Source organism: Neophocaena asiaeorientalis, unplaced genomic scaffold (assembly GCF_003031525.2).
Source record: "Neophocaena asiaeorientalis asiaeorientalis breed wild unplaced genomic scaffold, Neophocaena_asiaeorientalis_V1.1 scaffold7, whole genome shotgun sequence".
NCBI classification, from domain to species: Eukaryota; Metazoa; Chordata; class Mammalia; order Artiodactyla; family Phocoenidae; genus Neophocaena; species Neophocaena asiaeorientalis.
Genome location: NW_020185337.1, coordinates 24,290,919 through 24,300,031, shown reverse-complemented (window position 1 = coordinate 24,300,031; position 9,113 = coordinate 24,290,919).

The window sequence follows — 9,113 nt, the reverse complement described above, 5'->3', positions numbered from 1 at the left end:
TTTCAAACTATGCATTTAACATGACATAGTTAAGTACTTAATAAAGTGGGAAATTCTAAAGATATGAGAATGTGTTGGGTTTGTGTGTGTGTGTGTATGTGTGGGTGTGTGATGGCTTGTGAGATCATTCTCACTGTTTCAGTGTAATTTCCTACAAGCGTAGGAAAGTAAGTATAAATTAAGATCCTGTTTACGCTTCACCTGGAAGTTTCATAGTTTTGGTTTCATATACTTTATTTTAGCTAAAGCCATGAGTGACCCAGAGGAAAGAAAAAAAAAAATCTTTGATAATGTACATATTTGTAGTTTAGATCAGGAATTCCATCTCAGCCAACAAAGCTTATACAGTAAAGCATATGGTCTATCTTAAACTAAAGTAGCATTTCATAAAGGATAAGGAGGCTAAGAATGATTGGGAATTTCATTTCACTTCTATGATGACAAGGGTCTCTTTTTTTTTTTTCTCTCACTGTTGTGGCCTTTCCCGTTGTGGAGCACAGGCTCCGGACACGCAGGCTCAGCGCCCACGGCTCACGGGCCCAGCCGCTCCGTGGCATGTGGTATCCTCTCGGACTGGGGCACGAACCCGTGTCCCCTGCATCGGCAGGCGGACTCTCAACCACTGCGCCACCAGGGAAGCCCGAAAACAAGTAAGTTCTAAGAAAGAATTTAGTAAAAACCTTCATTGAACATGTATGCTGTTTTTATTTTATTTTTTAATCGAAATATAGTTGACTTACAGTGTTGTGTTAGTTTCACATGTTCAGCAAAGTGATTCAGTTATATATATACACATCTATTATATTTCAGATTCTTTTCCCTTACAGGTTATTACAAAATATTGAGTATAGTTTTCTATACTCAATAGTAAGCCCTTGTTGGTTATCTATTTTATATATAGTAGTGTGTATATGTTAATCCCAAACTCCTAATTTATCCCTCCCCCCTCCCCTTTGGTGACCATAAGTTTGTTTTCTATGTCTGTGGGTCTATTTCTGTTTGGTAAATAAGTTCATTTGTAATTTTTTTTTAGATTCCACATGTAAGTGATATCATATGATATTTGTCTTTCTCTGACTTACTTCACTTAATATGATAATCTCTAGGTCCATCCATGTTACTACAAATGGCATGATTTCATTCTTTTTTATGGCTAATATTCCATTGTATATATGTACCACACCTTCTTTATCCATTCATCTGTTGATGGACACTTAGGTTGTTTCCATGTCCTGGCTACGGTGAATAGTGCTGACATGAACACAGAAGTGCCTGTATCTTTTCGAATTATAGTTTTGTCTGGATATATGCCCAGGAGTGGCATTGCAGGATCATATAGCAACTCTTCTTTCAGTTTTTTAAGGAGCCTCCATGCTGTTCTCCCTAGTGGCTGCACCAATCTACATTTCCACCAACATATATTCTCCCTAAAACAATGCTAAAACAAATTTCATCCACAGGTCCTTGCTGACAAATGCCTACAGAGTTTTCCGTCTGTTGGAGACAGTTGATGCAATCTGGTAATCTATGTTACGGATTAATAGGCTTTTGGGTTTATCATATTTGTTCATGTGGTCCGGGTGGAAAGAGTCTGTTGTAATGCCTAGAAGGTAATTAAGGTGTCTGCACCTGAATCAATAAGGAGAGATAAAGGATAGCGGATTAGTTAGTTGGCTCAGAAGATAAATTTGAGAGGTGACGATGTCAGTCTTCAGGCGTATGGTGAATTATCAGGCAGTGTAATTTTTCTCTTTCTAGTACGATGTAGTAGGAGGTGGAATTGGTCGATCTTTCATCAAATATATATTGAGTGCTTATTTTTTGCACGGTGCTGTAGGCAACACAGAGAAATAAAGCTATCCTTACGTGTCCACTCTCAAATACAATTTTCAAAACTTGATGATCTGCCATGTGTAAGTTTATGAATGTGTATAACTTCTCCATGGTTTATTTTCAGGGAGAGAGTAGCAGCTATTCTACTTCATATTTTGACAGGGACCAGAAAATATTGTGATCTTCGGTTAAACATATGGCAGCCTAGAACAAACCACATTTTCAGTCTCTTCTGTAGCTTGATGGGGTTAAGTCTCTAAGTTCTGATAAACAGACGTGAGCACAAGTGTGCCTGAAGGGAGGAGTGTGTCCTGTTCTCTCCTGTGGGCTGAATTGTAGAGCTGGCCGGAGTATCACAAGATGAGGGTGTCATGGGTCCTTCGTTACCCGAGACGGTGCCTTTGTGTGAAATAGATGGCAGGCATACCTCATTGAGGAAATCTGCTTCCATCTGTGTAAACCTGTTAATAAAAATCTACCGTGTCTATGATCTGAATGACACTCTTCGGAATCATGCCGTGCAGAACCTGTACAACCATACCTGGTAGACCTGCTTGATAACTGCCACACCATAACTGGTCCTGGACTGCAAACACATTTTACAAGTTTGTTTGTTTTCCACTTTTTTAGTTCTTTTGGTCATTCAAGGCCAGACCTCATCTTAGTTAAAACACCTTTCTCAAGAATGAAAGCTCCCCTGCAGCAAGGACATTATCTACTTTTCTCATGGTGTTTTCCAGTGCCTAGAACAGGGCCTGCTATAAAGAAGATGCCAGAATATTTGTTTTGTTTGTTGGATGGCTTACTGAAAAAGAGAAAGGAAGGAAAGAAGAAAAGAAAGAAAAAGAGGTTTTTCTTCTTTATCTTCCTCATATATCCAGACGGAAAGGAAGAATATTTTTTTATTTGCTAGGAGTTTGTGGCTCTTTGAGATTACTATATGTAAAACTACTTTCATTAGAATTATATGACAAATGCAGTTGTAATCGTAGCATTCGTATCCACCACACTTTGTGATTAACACTATCACTTTATTTTTTTAGAGTAAGGTTTTACATGTAAGCTAACCATGTGTCTAAAATAATTTAGAAAAATATTTTGTAAGCCACGGCCTGCCTATTGACGTATGTTGAGAAGTCAGGCATATAAAAATGTAAATTGTGACCATTTTTTGAATGGTTGACGAAAAAATTAAAGTTCTTTTTGTCAACCATTTAGCATTTACTACACTCCTGTAAGTGCAACGCTGTGTGGGCTCCGTGTAAAGCATGGAGAGAATGTGTGATGTGTGATTGCCAACCTCACTGATCCTTTTTAAAAAATTTTTATTGGAGTATGGTTGATTTACAATGTTGTGTTAGCTGCAGGTGTACAGCACAGTGAATCAGTTATATATATATAAATATATATATATACTCTTTTTCAGATTTTTTTCTCATATAAGTTATTATAGAATATTGAGTAGAGTTCCCTGTGCTATACAGTAGGTCCTTGTTGTTTACCTATTTTTTATATAGTAGTGTGTATCTGTTAATTCCCACCTCCTAATTTATCACTTCCTATCCCAATGTTCATTGCAGCACTATTTACAATAGCCAAGGCATGGAAGCAACTTAAATGTCCATCGAAAGATGAATGGATAAGGAAGATGTGGTATCTATATACAATGGAATATTACTCAGTCATAAAAAAGAATGAAATAATGCCATTTGCAGCACCATGCGTGGACCTAGCAATTATCATACTAAATGAAATAAGTCAGACAGAGAAAGACAAATATCATATAATATCACTTATATGTGGAATCTAATAAAAATGACACAAATGAACTTATTTACAAAACAGAAACAGACTCACAGATCTCAAAGTCATTGATTCTTTTTATAGGTTCTGAACGAATGGAGACATCTATGAAGGAGTTTAAAATGCTCATTAAAAATGCTTGTTTCTGGGCTTCCCTGGTGGTGCAGTGGTTGAGAGTCCGCCTGCCAATGCAGGGGACACGGGTTCGTGCCCCAGTCCGGGAAGATCCCACATGCCGCGGAGCGGCTGGGCCCGTGAGTCATGGCCGCTGTGCCTGTGCGTCTGGAGCCTGTGCTCCGCAAGGGGAGAGGCCACAACAGTGAGAGGCCCGCGTACCGCAAAAAAAAAAAAAAAAAATGCTTGTTTCATTGCTGTTAAAGCTGGATTGGAGCTTCCAGTCTCTGGAGCTTCCCGGTGCAGCGGGATTAGGAGAAAGTGTGCACGTGGGTTGTCGGCACTGCTCACCCAACTATTTCCCAAAACTACCAGGAAGCATCTCTGATAAGCCCCTGACTCTCCCTGTGTTTGGATGTAGGTTTCTCCAGTGTTTATTTTCATCTGCTGATAACATCCTCCCTTGTTTTTCCAGTAAAGTTTTGGACTTGTTTTCAAATATATTTGTCATTTCCCTGAAATCTTGGGACAGGCATGAAGTCAGTGTAAGGGTCAGTTTTTCTTTACATTATTCTATAGATAAGGTCACCAGGATTTGTGTATTTTTTTTCTTTTTACCCCACACATCTTCTAATGTAATAACCGTAAAGAAAAAAATCATTTGTTTCCACAGTCTTATATGTTTTTTCTTTAGTCCTATATATTTTGAAACGTATTTTGTTCCTGCCCTTCTTCAAAACTGTTTCTGACTGTGAACTCCATGCCACCTGGAGATAAGAGGAGAGATGGTCAAAGAAAGGTGCTTGAAAGCCGTGTTTGATGTGGATGAGAGGGTGTGTTTAACCAAGTGCTTAAGTAATAAAGTCACATCCCTACATGCAAAGTTAAAAGTTGGCAAGGCTATTTTGAGATTCATAGGGAGGCTTTCATTTAATCCCTAGGCAGCCTTGGTAAGATTTACACAAACACATTTTTAATGTTGATGTGACTCTTACCAGGGTGTCATCTCAGATCAGTAAATTGGAGACTGGAAGAGGGCCCTGCTGGACTGAGAACTCTAGGTCATAAGGGAAAGCTTGTCCCTTTCTTTATATGGGTTTGTCCCACTGCAGACACCTCCTCAAAGCACTGATTGATAATATGGCCACTTAAAAAAAAGCTCATGAATGTTGATATATTCTCCAAAAGGTTCTTCAACATGGGGATTTTTTAAGCAGTAGAAAATCTGGTTTATTAACAGAATATATCTAGCCATCCAACAAGATTAGAAAAATTATCCAGGGTTTTTTCTTTATTATCCAAATAGTCAGAGGTCCCCAACACCACCAGGTTCAGTGATTCTAGACTATTGTAGACTATTCTGAGTTACAGGACTCAGGATATACTCAGGGTATGACTTATTAGAGCAATAGGCTACAAAGCAAAGAGGAAACACACAGTATACGCTGAAGCAAACTCTTAATTTTCTTATGAAATATGCAGGAGTTGAGTGGAAAAAAAAGTAGCAAGATTAGCTGTAACCTGCAGTAAATATATATGTATACGTATTTCTGACATCACTCTCTATTAAATCTTTAAGCAATTTACTCATGGGAATTCAAATGGATTCATTTCTTCTACTTTTCCCTATTTGTTGCCTGAAAGTTACTAAAATGGGACATACTATTAATCAATCACACAGTAGGGAGTAAGAGACCTAGTATGCAGTAAAGGGTCAACCCCAGGCCTGAACTGAGACAGCTCTCTACGCTTAGAAATATCTATTTGCAAGGTCGGGCAAAGTCCAGAGGAAACCAGGCCCAAGCTTCCAGGGGTTATTCCCCAGAGGAGTCACACAGAACATGCTGGATTCCTCCAGCACTGAGGGGTGATAAAATGTTTTGCAGGGAAGCTGCATAGAGACTCAGGGCCCAGGATTTTTATCAGTGCTGGTCACAAGGTCACCCTCCGCTGAGCACATACCTGAATTCTAGACTGCCAGGAGAAAAGCAGGTGTCCAGCACAAGCCATATTGTTTGTACAAACAGATTAGGCTCTCAGCATATCACCTTTATCTCTAGAGAATCATGGGAACACTCTTGAAACCCAAGTTCCCAGATGCCAGCCAAGGGCCGACCTTGCAAAAAGACTTTTCTAAGCGTAGAGAGCTGTCTCAGCTCAGACCTGGGGTTGAGACTTTACTGCATAGGAAGTCTCTTCCTCCCCGCTGTGTGGGTGATTAATAGTTTGTCCCATTTTAGTAACTTTCAAGCAACAAATAGGGAAAAGTAGAAGAGATGAATCCCTTCGAATTCCTATGAGTAAATCTTTTAAAGATTTAATAGAGTGTGATTTTGGAAATATGTATACATATATATTTTCTACAGTTTGCCTATAGTCTTGCTACATTTTTTTCCCCACTCAAGTCCTGCACATTTCATAAGAAAGTTGAGAGTTTGCTTCAGAATATACTATATTTTTTATTTTATTGAATTATGTGATTTATTAGTTGTTTTTACTATTCATTTATTTTTTTGATACTTAAAGTTTTTATTTTGAGATAATGGTAGATTCAGATGTGATTGTAAGAAATAATGCAGGGAGATCACATGTACCCTTCACCCAGTTTCCCCCAATGGTAACATCTTGCAAAACAATAGTACAATATCACAACCAGGAAATCGACTGAGTACAACCCACAGAACTGATTCAGATTTCATCCGTCTTACGTGGATTTGTGTGTGTGTGTGTGTGTGTGTGTCTCTTTTGGTTCTATGCAATTTTATCATATGTGCACATTCTAATACTACCACACCTCCATCATCAAGATAGAGAATATCTTCATCCCTGTAATGATTTCTTATGCCGCCCTTTTAAAACCACACCTAGGGGCTTCCCTGGTGGCGCAGTGGTTGAGAGTCCGCCGGCCAATGCAGGGGACACGGGTTCGTGCCCCAGTCCGGGAGGATCCCGCGTGCTGCGGAGAGGCTGGACCCGTGAGCCGTGGCCGCTGAGCCTGCGCGTCCGGAGCCTGTGCTCTACGGTGGGAGAGGCCACGGCAGTGAGAGGCCCGCGTACCGCAAAAAATAAAAAAAATAAAAAATAAAAACCACGCCTATATTCTTCCTCACCCACCTCCCCTCCACCTTCCCACTCCCAAAACCCTGGTGACCACTAATCTTTTCTGTATCTCTATAACTGTGTTATTTCAAGAATGTTGCACAAATGGAATCATATAGTATGTAAACTTTAGGGTTGAGTATTTTTCACTCAGTTAATTCCCTTGAGATCTTTCCAAGTTGCATGTACCAGTTGTCCATCCTTTGGATTGCTGAGTAGTATTCCATGGTGTGGATGTACCTTAGTTTATTGAACTATTTACACACGGACAGACATTTGGGTAGTTTCTGGTTTAGGGCTATTACAAACAAAGCTGCTATGAACATTTACAAGTTTCTGCAGGAGAATAAATTTTCATTTTTCTGCAGTAAATGCCCAGGAGCGCCGTTGCTGCGTTTTATGGTAATTACACGCTTATTTTTATAAGAAACTACCAAACTGTTATCCAGAATCGTTGTACCATTTGACCTTCTCACTAGAAAAGTTTGAGAGATACAGTCTTTCCACATCCTCACAAGCATTTATTGTTGTTACTTTTTAAAAAAATTTAGCCATTCTGACGTGCAGTTTTACTTCATTTTGGTTTTAATTTTAACTTCCCTAAAGTCTAATAACTTTGAACATTTTTTCATGTGTTTATTTGCTATCTCTAAATCATCTTAGGTTAAATGTCTATTGCATATTTTCTAACTGGATTCTTTTTATTGTTGAGTTTTGAGAATTCCTTACATATTCTAGATACCAGTTCTTTTTCAGATTCTTGCAAATACATTTCCCAGTCTGTAGCTTGCCTTTTGTCTTTTCATCCTCTTAAACAGAATGTTTCACAGAACAAAAGTTTTTAATTTTGGTGTCTAATTTGTCGATGTTTCCTTTTGTGGCAAATCTAAGAATGCTTAGCCCTAGGTACTAAAGATTTCTTCCTAGTTTTTTGTAGTTTATGTATTTAAACTGACTGCCTAGAGTGATAATTTTTAGCAAAAACACCACCTAGAATGTCTTTGTGAGTGGTGACACACTAGACGTGTTTTGTCACTGTATAACTGTCAGGTTTGTGTGAACACATCCTATTATTCTGTTCTAGCACACAGGATGCTGTTAATGTTAAGTGAGAAATAGTAAAGTGGGGTAGAAATAAACTTCAATTTTTTGTTAAACTATATTTTGAATTACATTTTATCACATTTGCTCACCTCAGCCTGTTTCTTTATTGATCTGAATAACTGAAACAATGTCAAACAAAACACAGGAAACAGTGAAACATGTGGGTGTTCCTTATTGTTTTCTGGAAATTTAAAACTAAAGCTCTAATATTTCAGTAGTAGAAAGATCAGTTCATCTTGTAGAATTATACCTTAAAAGCATCTTGAGAGTGCTTATTCATAGATGTCTCAGGAAAAAAAATTCTCGCTTTCATTTTAAATAAAATACAGAATAACTCTTGACTATCATCGTGGCTCTTTCTTCAGGCTGCACTTTACCTCCCATCTTGTTCAGCTTTAACGAGGTCAAGTACATCTACAAACTCAATCCCACAGAAATGTCTAATTCTGGATGTTTTTATTTTGCTTGACACAGAAAATCATACCATAAAATTTGGCTTTTAGCCTGCAACAGCTTTCTTTCCATACTTGTCACGTATTAGAATATGGTTTCCTTCCTGACGTCTACCCAAGGATTTTTAATCTCTCTCAGAAGAAAAAACTCCCCCTTTATATTTTTTAACTTGTTTATTTATGGGTTTTTTATTTTTAAATTTTATTTTATTCAAGTATAGTTGATTTACAATGTTGTGTTCGTTTCTGCTGTACAGCAAAGTGATTAAATTATACATATATATGCATTCTTTTTCAGATTCATTTCCACTATGGTTTAACACAGGGTGTTGAATATAGTTCCCTGTGCTATATGGTTGGACCTTATGCATTCTATATATAATTGTTTGCATCTTCTAATCCCACCCCCACCACTTCCCTTCCCCAGAGTCCCCCTTTTTAAATTATAGAAGTTGAATTGCAGGGAAGGCTTTCCAACCCTGTGGGTCTGGAGTCAGGGACTAGCTCCAAATACATCAAACTGGTGAAAATGACCTGATGGCCTGTAGATGGCAGACTGCCACTATTTGTTCTCAGTTTTAGAACAATCCCTGGTTTTTAGTCACCAGGTAGCACAGGTGCCTGTCCCCAGATGCAAGAACCGTTCAGTTTTCCAATTCTTTTTTTCATTGTTTTCTTTGTATTCTGAAGTTGCCTTGGACTTCGGCT